A 14,714-nucleotide genomic window follows, 5' to 3' on the forward strand; every position below is an offset into this window, starting at 1 on the left:
TTGCTGATAACGGGGATTGTATTCATTCGTTAACCAATGGGGTTGGATGTCATTTTTATCTTGTGGGTCTGGGAGCTGGGATTTTGCGGTCTTTTCGGCAGCGGGGAAAGAAGACGCCGAAGAAGGTGGACGTGTGCCACGCTGCTCGGTCGATCACTTCGGGTGGTCCCAGGTGCGGGGTCGTGGAGGTCGGAGGAGTGCGAAGAGTGGTCGAAGGGTTTGATGGTTGAGCTCCAACGATGTGCTCTAAACTGACTGAACTCTGATAAGTTTTGGCGCCTTTTACTTTATTTTCTTTTCCTTCATATATACTGTATTGTTAGTAATCATTTAGTTCTAGTAAAATCTTTAAAGTATATTCCATAACGGTATCTGGTGTGGGTTTGATATTGTGTGTGCGTCACTGCATTAACTTGTTTTCCACAGCACCTGCGTGTACGGGAGGTGGGGTTGGCGAGTGGCTGGAATTTTCCCCCTAGACATACACCAGCCTGTCGCGTAAGTGTTACATTTGGAATCCTCTATTCCGGAGGACAATCATCGATTTCTGCATTTTGAAGGAGCAGAGGAATACCTGCAATAAAAGACGGAATATGGTGAAGACGCCCAACAGGTTGAGAGAGAAACTGGGCCAACTTGATTAATGACCTTTGAACTGGGAGAAGTTAGAACTTAGTGTGCTTGCAGCTGCCAAGAAGCAGGTGGGATGGTTGAGAGCAAAGGGGATGTCTGTGATAGGGGAAGATCTGGAGGGACAGGATGACATGGTGCCTGCTGAGGGACAGTGGCGAAGATTAGTCAGTCACAGCCAACCTGCCTGAAGGGACGTACATGGATGAAGGACAAAGGAGAGAGAAAAAGTTAAGTGCTGGAATTGTGGGATTACGACACAAATCTGAAATATAAGAGCTTGCTTGAAATAGCCATCAGATCAGGGAGCATTTGTGGAGAGAGCAAAACCAAGGATCTGCATCAGAAATGTGGAAGGACTGATTGGGTGTTTGGATGGTGGGAAGGTGAGAGGTAGAAGGGATGACGTTGCACCTCCTGTGGTTGTATGGAAAGGTGCTGAGATGGTGGGAAGGCGAGAGGTAGAAGGGATACTGTTGTGTCTCCTGTGGTAGTATGGAAAGGTGCTGAGAGAAGGGGTTGGGCATCAGTGCCAGAGATTCCTTGGATCCCATGATCCCTGCATTCTAATCCATTTATTTCATGCAGATGTTCTCCATGGGCTCTGACCTTCTCAGTCTCCCCTGAAGTTCAGTCACACTCTCTTTGCCCTCATCTATCCTGCTGCACTTTAAAGAAATGGCCGAGGTTAGTTGTGGACGGCCTTCCTGGCAGGATCCATGTGGGTTTCTCTGGATTTTCTGCCGATGCATCATTACTTCAGGGTTCCCTGGTCTCCCTTCCATCAGCATTGACCTCTGACCCCATGGACTGCCTGCAGAGATCACATCAGGTGTCTGCCAACCCCCTTCACCCATGTGGTCTTATCACCAGCAGCTATCACTGAAGGTCCTCACCATCCAGGACATGCCCTCTTCACCTACTAACACTGGGGAAGAGGTACAGAAGCCTGAAGACCCACACGCAATGAATCAGGAACAGCTTTTTCCCCTCCACCATCACAGTTTTGAATGAGCCCATGAAACTACCTCATTTATTCCTTTGTATTTGTACTATTTATTTATTTTATCATTTATAGTAATTTTACGTATTGCACTGTACTGTTGCCGCAAATTAACAGATTTTCGTCATCTATGCCAGTGATAATAAACCCGATCCTAGCTCTGATTTTGATTCCTTTTCTCCTTTTGTCTCTGCTGTTCCTTCCCAGAATTACTTTAAGGGCTATCCTGGAGATTATTCCCTACTAAACTGGGATAGATTAGCAATTCTTTCCCTTCTGTGATGCTTTTTTGTCCTCCTTAATCTTCTGATCTTCCCACCACTGGTCTCCTTGGTCCAGAGCAACTCCTGCGGATCGTGGGTATCGGGCTCCATCTTGTGGATGCGGAAAGAACAGCAAGTTACAAGAAAACTCTCTTGGATTCCTCTCCCTCTGCTGCAGTTCCACGACTGTCCTCCTCGGGGTTCGGAGAGTGCTGTCAACCTGCACTCCTCTCTCAGAGAGGCTGGAGGGGCAAGAGAAATGGTTTCAGAAGTGGAAGTGAGGGGAGGAGAGAGTGAGGTGAAATTAGGCAGAGCGGATTTGGGATGTCACATCCAGTTCTGCAACATGAAGCTTCCAGACAGTGAGTAAAACTCCGAGAATCCGGCACCTTCAGAACCGGTTATGCTGGACTTGTAGATTTTCTGACGTTACATTATTACCTCTTTTTCATGCATTTAATAGTAGTATAGTGGATTTTCCGTGTTGGCGCGTGGCCACGTGGTTAAGGCGTTCGTCTAGTGATCTGAAGGTCACTAGTTCGAGCCTTGGCTGAGGCTGCATGTGTGTCCTTGAGCAAGGCACTTAACCGCACATCGCTCTGTGATGACACCGGTGCCAAGCTGTATCAGCCCTTGCCCTTCCCTTGGACAACATCGGTGGCGTGGAGAGGGGAGACTTGCAGCATGGGCAACTGCTGGTCTCCCATAGAAAAAACCCTGCCTCGGCTTGCGCCCTGGAAACTTTCCAAGGCACAAATCCATGACCTATCGAGACTAACGGAGGCCTACAATAGATTTTCCAGTCAGTTTTAAGTTAATGGCAGAACCCTTAACAGTTTTGATATACAGAGTGATCTGGGGGTCCAAGTCCATTGCTCCCTGAAAATGGCAACTCCAGTAGATAGGGTGGTAAAAAGGATGTACAGTATGCTGGCTTTTATTGGTTGGGGTATGGTGCACAAGAGTTGGAAAGGAAAGAAGCTGACTAGGGAGCTGCCTGCTTTAGGGGGCATCAGCTACAAGGAGAGAATGGACAAACTTGGGCTGTTTTCTCTGGAGTAATGGACGCTGAGGAGAGACCTGATAGAGGTCTATACAACTGAGTGATGGGGTAGGTTGTCAGGATTTCCCAGGGTAGAAATGTCAAATACGAGAGGAGAGGGGGGTAAGTTTAACAGAGATGTGTCACAAAGTGAGTGGCAGGTGCCTGGGGTGGTGATGGAGACAGATACAACAGTGGCACTTATAAAGCTTTCAGACAGATACGTGAATACACAGGCAGTGGATCATGCCGAAGAGTTATAGTTTGATTTGGCATCTTGTTCAGCACAGACATTGTGGGCTGGAAGGCCTGTTCCCATGCTGTATTTTTCTATGCTTCGGGTTTGAGGAATTGAAACATAGAACCATTCCAGACCTGTATCCAGCTGCCTACCTACCAGCATTCCTTATCCCTGGTCGGATGATACACCTGGCCCACTCTCCCAGTAATGAACTGCCTACTGTAAATCCAGTCTCCAGTGGCTGCACTCACCACGCTGACTGCTGAGGAAGGCTGAGACAGCAGTACGGAGGCTGTTGCTGGAGACATACCCCCTCAGGTCTAAGGTGGGAGTCCCACTCCCAGCATGGCATCTTGTGGTTACAGAGGAAGGGGAGAGACGCTGATAGAACTGACCGTAATCCCTGGCTGGTGAGAAGATCCATCAGGCTCACCGATAGCAACCGAGGAGAGGGACCATGCCATCTTTGCCTCTTCCGGCCTCTGTGACTGGAGTCTCATCGTGTATTAAACTCCTCCACGGACCTACCATAATTATGAATGGACAGCAAATGCTGGCATCTCCACAACCTGCGAATAAACGTGAAAGAAGAACCAGATTAAGAATTACAATCTCGCTCGACCTGTCTCTGAAGAACCAGGAAAAAAATATTAGAATATAAGATAATAAGAAATAGAAGCAGGAGCAGGCCATTGGGCCAGGCCATTGCCATTCAAAAAGATAGAACAGAGAACAGTGCTGCGCATGATCTCACCACTCGGCCCACAATGTTGTGCTGATCCAATTAAATTACTAATCAAATGGGCAACCTAACTAACTCCTTCTGCCTATACAATGTCCATATCCTTCCATTTTCCTCATGTTCATGTGCCTATCTAAACATCACTTAAAAATCCCTGATGTGTCTGCCTCTACCCCCGTCCCAGACAGTGTATTCTGGGCACCTGCTGCTCTCTGTGTAAAAAACATCTCCTATGAAATTACCCCCTCTCACCTTAAATGCATGCCCTCTGGTATTAGACATTTCAATCCTGGTAAATATATACTAGCTGTCTACTCTATCTATGCCTCTCATACTCTATCATGTCTCCCCTCAGCCTCCTCTGCTCCAGAGAACACAACCATAGTTAGTCCAGCCTCACATTATACATGCCTTTTAATTCAGGCAACTTCCTGGTGAACTTTTTCTGCACCGTCTCCAAAGCCCTGACATCCTTCCTGTAACGGGGCGACCAGACTGTATGCAGTACTCCAGATGCAGCCTAACTAGAGATCATCAAGCTGCAATATAACCTCCTGACTTTTGAACTCAATGCCTCAACTAACGAAGGCAAGCATGCCATAAGCCTTCTTAACCACCTGATCAACCTGTGTAGCCACTTTCAGGGAGCTATGAACTTGGACTCGAAGATCGCTCTGCTCTTCTTCTGTACTGCTTCTTTACATTTGAATTACTAAGGTGTAACATGTCACATTTGCCCCGGTTAAACTCCATTTGCCATTTCTCTGCACATATTCCCAACTGATCTATATCCCATTATATTCTTTGCTAGTCTTCTATGCTATCCACAATACCACCAATCTTTGTATCATCTTCAAACTTACTAACCCACCCATCCACATTTACGTGCATTACAAACAGCAGAGATCCCAGTACAGATCCCAGTGGAACACCACTGTTAACAGACCTCCAGCTGGAACAAGTCCCTTCAACCACCACTCTGACTTCTAAGGGCTCTAAATTCACCAATCACCCTCGTCACCTTGTCAAAGAAACTCAGCCAAGTTAGTAAGACACAAACTGCCCTGCACAAAACCATGCTGGTTCTCCCCTAATTAGAACATGGCTCTCCAAATGCTCATAAATCCTATCCACAGAGAATTCTCTCCAGTAAATCCCCTACTGATGTGAGACTCACCAGTCCATAGTTTCCAGGATTATCGCTGGTTCTCTTCTTCAATAATGGAACCTGTGGCTAGAGAGGGGACAAAGATATTAAACAAGGCCCCAGCAATTTCATCTCTTGGCTCTTGCAGTAACATGGGGTATATCCTATCAGGTTCTGGGACTTATCCACCTTAATGCTCTTCAAGAGACCCAACGATACCTCCTCCTTTACTTCAAAATCCCCTAGCATATTAATATGCTTGGCACCAGTCTCCTTATCTTCACATCCTTCTTGGTGAATACTGATGTAAAGTACTCATTAAGGACCTCAGCCACGTCCTCTGCATCCAAACGTTCTTGTTCACCCTTTGTCCTTGAGTGGTCCTACCCTCTCTCTAGTTACCCTCTTGCCCTTGATGTTGGTATTGAATGCTTTGAGATTCTCTTTACTCCTACTTGCTCAGGATCTTTTCGTGGCCCATCCTGGAGATCCTAATTCCCTTCTTGAGTTCTTCTCTGGACTACTTATTGTCCTCAAGGGCTCGGTCTGATTCTAGCTTGCTGAGCTTTGCATACTTTTCCTTTTTCTTTTTGACTAAATTCATCACCTCCCTCGACATCCAAGTTTCTCTTACCTTGTCCTTCCTGCTGACTGGAACAGACCTGTCCTGTACTTTGTGCAGTTGTCCTTTAAACAATCTCCACATATCAGATGTGGACCTGCCCTAAAAAAACAGCTGTTCCCAATTAACTCTCCCTCATTCCTGTCTCATACTCCAACTTAATACTCTCCCACAAGGCCCATACTTACCCTTATCTGTAGCTATCCTAAAAGAGCTGTGATCACTGTTCCTAACTGCTCACCCACTGAAAGGTCAGCCACCTGGCCAGGCTCATTACCCAACACCAGGTCCAGTACGGCCCCTCCAGTTGTTGGACTATTTACATGTTGATTTAAGAAACCCTCCTGGATACATTTGACAAACTCGGCCACTTGCACTCAGAAGATCTCAGTTTATATTAGGGAAGTTGAAGTCTGCCATGACAATAATCCTATTGCTCCTACCGCTTTCCTTAATCTGCCTGCATGTCTGTTCCTCAATGTCCCGCTGGCAATTGGGGTGTCTGCAGTACAATCTCATCAGTGTGGTTGCACCCTTCCTATATGGGGCTATCAGGGTGGGGATACTTCTCTGCAAAAGGAGGTGCGAGGTGCTCCTTCCCTCCACTAGCCTGCGGGTCACCCTTGAGCAAGGTGTAGCACCTGCTTAGCCCCCGATCAGGGTCATGTGAAGCCATGGGAGCAGGTGATGGATGATCGTATGGGGAGGTGCATGTCACAAGTCCTGGCTACGTGACCGCTGATGTCGGGTAATCCGTGAAGAGTAGTGATGATGTCTGGGGTCACTCATCTCGTAAGGACACTACCCAGAAGGCAGCAAGGGCAAGCCACTTACGTAGAGAGATTTGCCAAGAACAATCCTGGTCATGGACACAGCACACGATGATGATGACGATGACGATGGCCCCTTCGACTCGGTAGGCGAGCCCTCCATTATGTTCCCTCAGATTGTCCCTCATAAGGTGCAACTCCACCCCACCCACCCCCGTCTATCTTTTCCAAAACACTGAAACCCTAGGAAGATCATGGCTTTCTCTGATATCCTGTCTTTACCCCATAACCCTGGAAACGCAAAAATCTGTCTATCTGTGCCTTAAATATACTTAAAGAGTTAGCTACAACTACTGATTTTCATAGATTCTCCGTTCCCTGCTGTGGTAATATCACGTGTCATGTGTAAAAACATGATTGGACAAAGTTCTGAGCATGTGCAGAAATGACAGAATGATTGAGAAGCTTGTATGGTTAAAACGTGGTTGCTGTTTGCTGTTAAATAAAAGTTCTAGTTATGTTCTTCCAGAATATGTGTCTTTATGAGTAACCCATGGTACGTATAAAGAACACAACATGGTGTCAGAAGTCAGTCTGGAAGAATAATACGGAAACGTGAGAATCGAAGATAATTGAAGAAAAAAAAACTGTGAACAGTTTTGGTGTTTGCTAACAGCTTTACAAATGGAAGGGTTGCAATCTCTGAGAACACTTCAGCTGACTGGTAACGTTACGGAGAACTGGAGAAGATTTAAACAGCGTTTTGAAATTTATTTATCGGCGATCAGAGCAGAAAATAAATTGGAAAAAACGCAAACTGCCATCCTACTCCACGCAATTTGTGATGACACAGTTGAGAATGGAGATAATTTGAATCTAAAAGCGTATTTTGTATACCAAAGCGCAATGTAACGTATGAAAGGTATAAATTCTTTACTTGTCAGCAGAGAGCTGGTCAAATGATTGATCAATTTCAGATTCAGATTCAGATTCAGTTTATTGTCATTTAGAAACCACAAATGCAGTGCAGTTAAAAAATGAGACAATGTTCCTCCAGAATGATATCACAAAAGCATATGACAAAACAGACTACACCAGAAAATCCACGTAACGTTTGGCAATCCCCAATCCAGAGTCCGGAGAGGCTGCTGCGTATTAATATCTTAGCGCGTTCCCCAGAAAGGAGCTCCAAAGCCACCAGACAAACAAGACCAAAAACTAAAGCTACAAGACCTGCACAAAACTACATAGTTACAACATATAGTTACAACAGTGCAAACAATAGCATAATTGATAAAAAAAACAGACCATGGGCGCAGTAGAAATAGTCCAAAGATGTTAAAGGACTATAAGTTCAAAAGAAACCACCACACAGTTCCCACAAGTCCCCAGGGTCCCGACAGACTCGCCATCCCACACCAGCGGCAGAAGGGAATACCCCCGCTATGGACTTCCACAGCGCCGCCCGACTCAGCCTCGCAGACGCAGCACACAATTTGTTATGGAATTGAGAAATCACAGTAAAACATGTGAGTTTGCTGAGCTGACAGACTCTCTCGTTAAAGACAGAATTGTTTGCGGCATTCTGGATAACGCTCTGAGAGAAAGACTCTTAAGAGAACCAGACAAGGATCTGGAAAAAGCTTTGGAGACCGTGATGTCACAGGCTAAAGAGCTTTTTACTGAGGACTGCAACGTACACGCTGTGCGCGAACAGATCAAGAAAAATAATGAAGCGACAACGAAACCGACAGAGAGCAAGGCGCCATGTGATCGCTGTGGGAGGCAGCACCGACCAAAAAAAGTGTCCAGTGTACGGGAAAATATGCTACGACTGCGGTAAGAGTAATCATTTTTCACGCTGTTGCAGAAGTAGAAAGGAAATAAAACACGTAAATGCGGTGCTTGAAAATGAACGTGAGGAGTTTCATACCGATGTGCTGTGTGAAAATAAACGAAGTAAGAAAGACCGGAGTATGCCATTGCAAGTGAACCAAAACAATATTCTGTTTAAATTGGATACTGGAGCAAAAGTAAATGTTTTTGCAGAATCTGAGTTTAATGCATTAAAGCCAAGACCAAAGTTACATCAGACAAATATTAAAGTGGCTGGGTATTCAGGTGCAGACATTCCAGTTAAAGGAACATGCGTGGCAAAAGTATCACACAAAAATATTGTGCACACGCTTTCACTTGTGGTGGTGCCAAGGAATGTACAGTCAATACTGAGTCTATCTTGTCTGTGAGAGACTGAATTTGGTGAGAAGAGTCTTAGTCCTGGACACTAACACAGAGTCAGAATACAGTGACTTGAAAGAGTGAGAGAGAACAGAATTTGATTCCAATGCAGCAAAAGTAAAAGAAGCCATAAAGAAAGATCCCAGACCCATCCTGTTGTTACCAGTATCTGACAAAGCATTGCCACCAAGACCAAACGTGCCGGTACAGTACAATACGGATCTGAAGCCAAAGGGTAACACGAATCAGGATCCAATTGAAGAAGTGAAAGCACAAGTGAAGGAATTGAGAAGCTGTATTGAAATGATGAAGTCTCAGCGTAAAAAAGGGGTTACACAGTTAATGAATGAATTGCGATTTCTTCGCAAAGACCTCAAGAAAGAGCCAGCTTCAGAGTTTCATTTAACTGATGCAGACCAGACAAAACATGGAAATAACAACAAAACCCAATAACTGTGTGAACCTACTTAGAAGGTCTACTCGTGTTCGTAAATCCCCAGAGAGACTGATAGAGACATGTTAAATTATGCATTTGTTTTGATTAATGTTGCTAATTGTTTTTCTTTTTAAGGAAAGGAAAATGTGGTGATATCACATGTCTCGTGTAAGAATGTGATTGGACAGAGTTCTGAGCATGTGCAGAAATGACAGAATGATCGAGAAGCTTGTATGGTTAAAACATGGTTGCTGTTAAACAAAAGTTCTAGTTATGTTCTTTCAGAATATGTGTCTTTATGAGTAACCCACGGTACGTATAAAGAACACTACACCTGGGAAAAGCAGTTTTTCCTCAGCTCCGTCCTAAATCTATTCCCCTGCATCTTGAGGCAATGCCCCTTTGTTCTAGTCTCACTTAACTTTGGAGACAATGTTCCTACCTCTATCCTTCTGAAAAGAGATTCTTGTTTCTCACTTTGGCGCCTTTTCAAATCCAGATTAGTTTATTGTCAGGTGCAGCGGGTGCAAGGAAATTTCTTACTCTCCTGAATCCCACGTAGAAGAGAGTATATGCGCTGATAATGAATACAACAGTAAGTACAGCAAAGAGAACAAACAACAGAATAATGTTGCAATCACGGACTCTGCTGCAGGGTCTACGTGTGCCCGCGGGCGAGCTGAGTGTCGGGTTTCAGAAATTGCACTTGTGAATCTGTGCGTTCCAGCTAATTACTGTCTCATTATGGTGGTATTAACTCCCCTCGTTTTGCTTTAAGCCTTGTTGAGTCTTGTTCAAAAGTACAGCGATGGTTACGCTCACCCTTATCTGGGGAAGAAGGCTACCACTTCGGCCGACGCTGTCAAGGAGCAGTTTTCATTTAGTATTAGTCTTTCCAGCGTCAGTGTTGGCGTTAAGTTTCAATTTGAGAGTTTTAGTTCATGGCCCTGTTGGCCTAGCGTTTATTGTTTTTATTTTCCTTTAAATTCTGCGACAGTTCTCATTAAGGTCAGCGAACAGGTGACCCGCTTCAGTTTCTCCCTCTTTCTACACTTGGGCCATATCCGAACGTTCTGACAAGTGTAGTGTAAGCTGAACTACCATAAAAAGAATTGCTAGAATGAACAGCGAGATGAAATGGTGCCAGTTTCTCTTTTAAAAGGTTTACATTACTCAATGTAGTGTCCGTGAATGTAAGAGCTTTGCACTGTTGCCTCCTTTGTGTATATGTTTCTATTATGAATGAAGTTTAGTTTTGAAATAAAAAAGACATGCTATTCGTTTCTGATCCACCAGGTGGAGCCTGACAGACATGACCCTCCAGAGCAAACACGAGGAAATCTGTTTGGATATCGACCTTTGCTTCAGTAGCCCAGCAATCATTGAAGAAATGCATATGCAACTATGATATTCTTTCAGCCATGACTCAGTGATACCCACAGAGTCATACCTGCCAATCTGTAGATGCACAACAAGATAATTTACCTTATTCTCTAGACTATATGCGTTCACACATAATGTCTTCAGTCCTGTATTAATCACCCTTTTCAATTTCACCCCCATGTTACACTTCATTTCATCTCACTGACTGCAATTTTTCCTGTTCATCTACCTGAGATGATGGTAGGAAAGACTGGGTAGATTCAGACTATTTCCCTGGAGAATAGGTGGTTGAAGGGTGAACTTAGAGAGGCATATAACATCATGAGGGGCACAGCTAAGGTGGATGTGCACAGTCATTTTCCTGGGGGAAACTAAAACAAGAAGATGTAAAGTGAGAGGGCGAATATTTAAAAGGGACATGAGGGGCAACGTTTTTACTCAGCTGGAGCGCCAGAGGGGCAGGTTTTCCACTGAGAAACTAAACCTCTATAGAACAGACTCAAAGAAATGTCATCACACTTGAGCGCTCACTCATGTTCACGGGGAATATTGTTCACTTTCCTCGTCACCCTGAGAAAGGACGGGGTCATTGCAGCTGGGAAGGCTTCAGATGGTTGTAGATATCATGAGCACTAGTCTCCCAACCATCAAAGACATCTTCAAAAGGCAGTACCTCAAGAAGGCTGCATTCATTGTGAAGGACCCTCACCATCCAGGACATCAGGGAGGAGCTACAGGAGTTTGAAGACCCACACTCAACATTTCAGGAACAGCTTCTAACCCTGTGCCATCAGAATTCTGATGATCCATGCATCCATACTACCTTGCTATTCCTCTTTTGCAATACTTATTTGCTTACATTTTAATTGTAACTTAACAGTGTTTTGTTTTGTCTGCACTGAACTACTGCCACACAACAACAAATTTCACAACTTACGTCAGTGACAATGAATCTGAGTTTGATTTTGATCTACCCCAGGATTCAACCTCTTCCATGCCATTTCATACGTAAACCTCAGTCCCCAATCTTTCCGGGGAATTGGAGGCTCCGGGGATGTAAAGCATTGTAGGACATCCCCAGGGAGTGACAGGTGCCATCTGGAAGCAGCTTAATGTTCATTGAGTGTCTGTAATCTGTTTCTTAGTTGGCAGCACCATCTACTGGGCTCATCCGTTACTGCAGCTCAGGAAGTGAAGCCTCAACTTTTAGAATGCATTCTGTTTCTCATCCATTTGACCTTTTAACTCAACACTCAAGTGCTTTATTTGAGCACAGACCTTCAAGAAGTTCACATTTAATTCCTCGAATTGAATTAAGTTGTGTGTGTGTGTCTGTCTGTGTAAACATTTATGCATGTGATCCTATATTTATCTGCGCATATGCATTTCTTCAATTATTGCTGGACTGCTGAAGCAAAGGCCAATATCCAGACAGAAGACCAAGAATTCTTTGCCATTCAATAAGATGACAGCTTATCCAGAATTTCATCCATTCTCCTGCCTGACCACCATATTCCTCAGTTCAATTAGTCAGTTAATCTCACCCTTTTATTGACTGAGTATTGATGGCCCTTTGAGCTGGAGAATGACAAAGATTCGAAATGTTGACTGAATTTACTTAGCAAACTTCTGAATTCTGTCCACACAGTCCCTTAATTTAAGATGTTCCTATCTGGTTATCGATTCTCCAGACAGATGAAGCAGCCGCTTGGTGTCCACCCCATCAATTCCTTCCAGGTGTCTATGCTTCAGTGATATCATGGGTCCTTAAGGTTGTTATGGCTGCGGTGGTAATGGGGACAAGCTCCCACTGCCTTTTAAATGCTCCCAGTGGTGGGTGTCTCAAACAGCCTCTGACTACAAGTCCAGCTCCTGGCCTTGACATGTGGTTTGGCTACTAAGCTTGGCAGAATTTTTTTCTACTGAAAGGAGAAGGGGAAAAGGAGGGGTGTTGAACAAACTGTGTTATCTCTGGCGGTGCAATATCTCATCAGCAAGGGGCGGGGAGGAGATCAGGAAATGTGTGGCAGCAAGAACCAACACAGAGCTTGGGCTTTTTTGCAGGGTATAAACCCAATTATTGTCAAGTGAACGGTCTGGTAGAGATGAATTACAGCTGAACCATTCCGGGACCTACAGGATATTTGTTCGAGGAGAAGAAGAAGTATCATTAGAGGCTGAGCTGCCCGTTCGCCATCCCTTCTCTTACAAATACTGTTGATGTGTCTGATAATAGAACTTTGCTGCCAGAGTTTGTGGTGTCTCCCAGTTTGAAGAGGGTATGTCACCTCCAAATTTCCTTCTAAACCACCTACACCCCCCTCAAAGACCAGGAACTCCCCAGCTCGGTATACCATGTGATTCATTCAATAAACAGATTACAGGAGGGGTGGGGACTGGGAGAGGCACATCAGTCCTTTCTGCGAGGTTCACTCATAGACATGGTCATTGGATTCAAAACACACACCCTGCACGTGCCAGTAACTATGCCAAGGGGCAACAGTCCTTGGTCCACTCAAAGTTGCGTTCACCTCGCTGATGTTCCCTGACCTCTGAGAAGTACCGTGGACTACAGTATCTCCTGAGGCTGGAAGAGTGTGCCGGTCATTAAGGCCCAGTCATGAAGTTCAGCACTGCTTGCTCTTCCCTTTAGGTTGAGTTGAGTTTATTTTTGTGTGCACAAGAACGAAAAAGAACTTCAATTTTAAAAAAAATTACAAAAAAAAAGAATGGTGAAGTACGGGTACAATGAAAAGCTTGCTTACAGCAACATCACAGGCACATAAGCTCACGGAGCAAAACAAAGAACCTGTTAAACATAAATTATATATACATCAATTATATGTAAATTACACCAGAGAGAGAAGAAGAAGAAAGCACGTAAAACAAAACATCAATGCAAAGGAAAACATGATCTAAAACGAAGTTTTTTGCTATCCTGCCATTTCTCTTGTTTTAGTATGAACACTCCTGCAGCCTGACGGTTAGAGCAATTGTTTGACACGAGCCAGGGTTCAATTTGCACCGCTGTCTGCAAGGTGTTTGTACATTCTCCCAGTGACCGGTGCTCCAGGTTCCTCCCACATTCCAAAGGCGTACAGCTTAGGAAGCTGCTGGCATCAGAAGCACTGCGATATCTGCGGGCTGTCCCCAGCACATCTTTGGACTGTGTTGGCTGTTGACGCAAGAACAACACATCTCACTGTTTTCAATCTTTTGACGTACATGTGACAAATGAAGCTGACCTTTGAAATATTTCTTTTAACTTCATGATCAGAGCATGTAAAGGAACTCCCACACCAGTGCAAAAAAAGATAGTCTCAGACCCGGCTAGAATTGGTGTTCCCCTTTGCCCCATATTAAACCCTCCATTGCCCATCCTCCCATTACAGCTCCCCCATGTGATCCTCTCAGGAATTGTGACTGCAGTCCTCCCAAATTATGATTAAAGCCAACAATAAAAACTTGAGGCATTTTGTCAACACTATTACTTATATAGGGTATCAACTGATGTGCCAAACAGAGGGACTCTAAATCAAGATTTAGAACAACTTGACATTTATTCACACTCAACTCACTCATATATGAGTACAACAGACTTCTGACAAATGATTTGCTGTTCCAACTGACTTCTTCTTATATTAAATCTTGGTGTTAAATAGAGTCCTGATGAGAGGAATTCACTGCAACCCACCTATTTAAAAAACGCAATGAAAAGCACAATTTACGATGACAAATTAGCTTACTAACGGATATGTCTTTAGAATCTGGGAGGGAACCGAAATACCTCCCAAAGTATGAAAGAGGGGTTGTCCGAGCCATCGGGACCGACAGCCTGGGAACGACCAGTACAAGAGGGAGTACCCTGAGTTCAGATCTCCGGAGAGACACCATGGTAACGCAGCAGTAGCTCGGGGCATCAGAGTTCAGAGTTCAATTCCGACGCCATCTGTAAGAAGTTTGTACGTCCTTTCTGTGACTGCATTAGGTTTCCTCGCACATTCCAAAGCCAGATCAGTTAGTAGGTTAATTGGTCATCGTGAATCGGACTTCTGATTCGACTAGGATTAAATAAGTGGGTTGCTGGGTGGTGTGGTTTGTTGGGCTGAAGGGGCTGTATCTCTAAGACTAGAAACCTGTTGCCATGAATTCTTCTCCTCGGGACAATATTTAAACCCAAGCCACGAGGAGTGCTGA

This window comes from Hemitrygon akajei, chromosome 29 (assembly GCF_048418815.1).
Source record: "Hemitrygon akajei chromosome 29, sHemAka1.3, whole genome shotgun sequence".
In the NCBI taxonomy this organism is placed as follows: Eukaryota; Metazoa; Chordata; class Chondrichthyes; order Myliobatiformes; family Dasyatidae; genus Hemitrygon; species Hemitrygon akajei.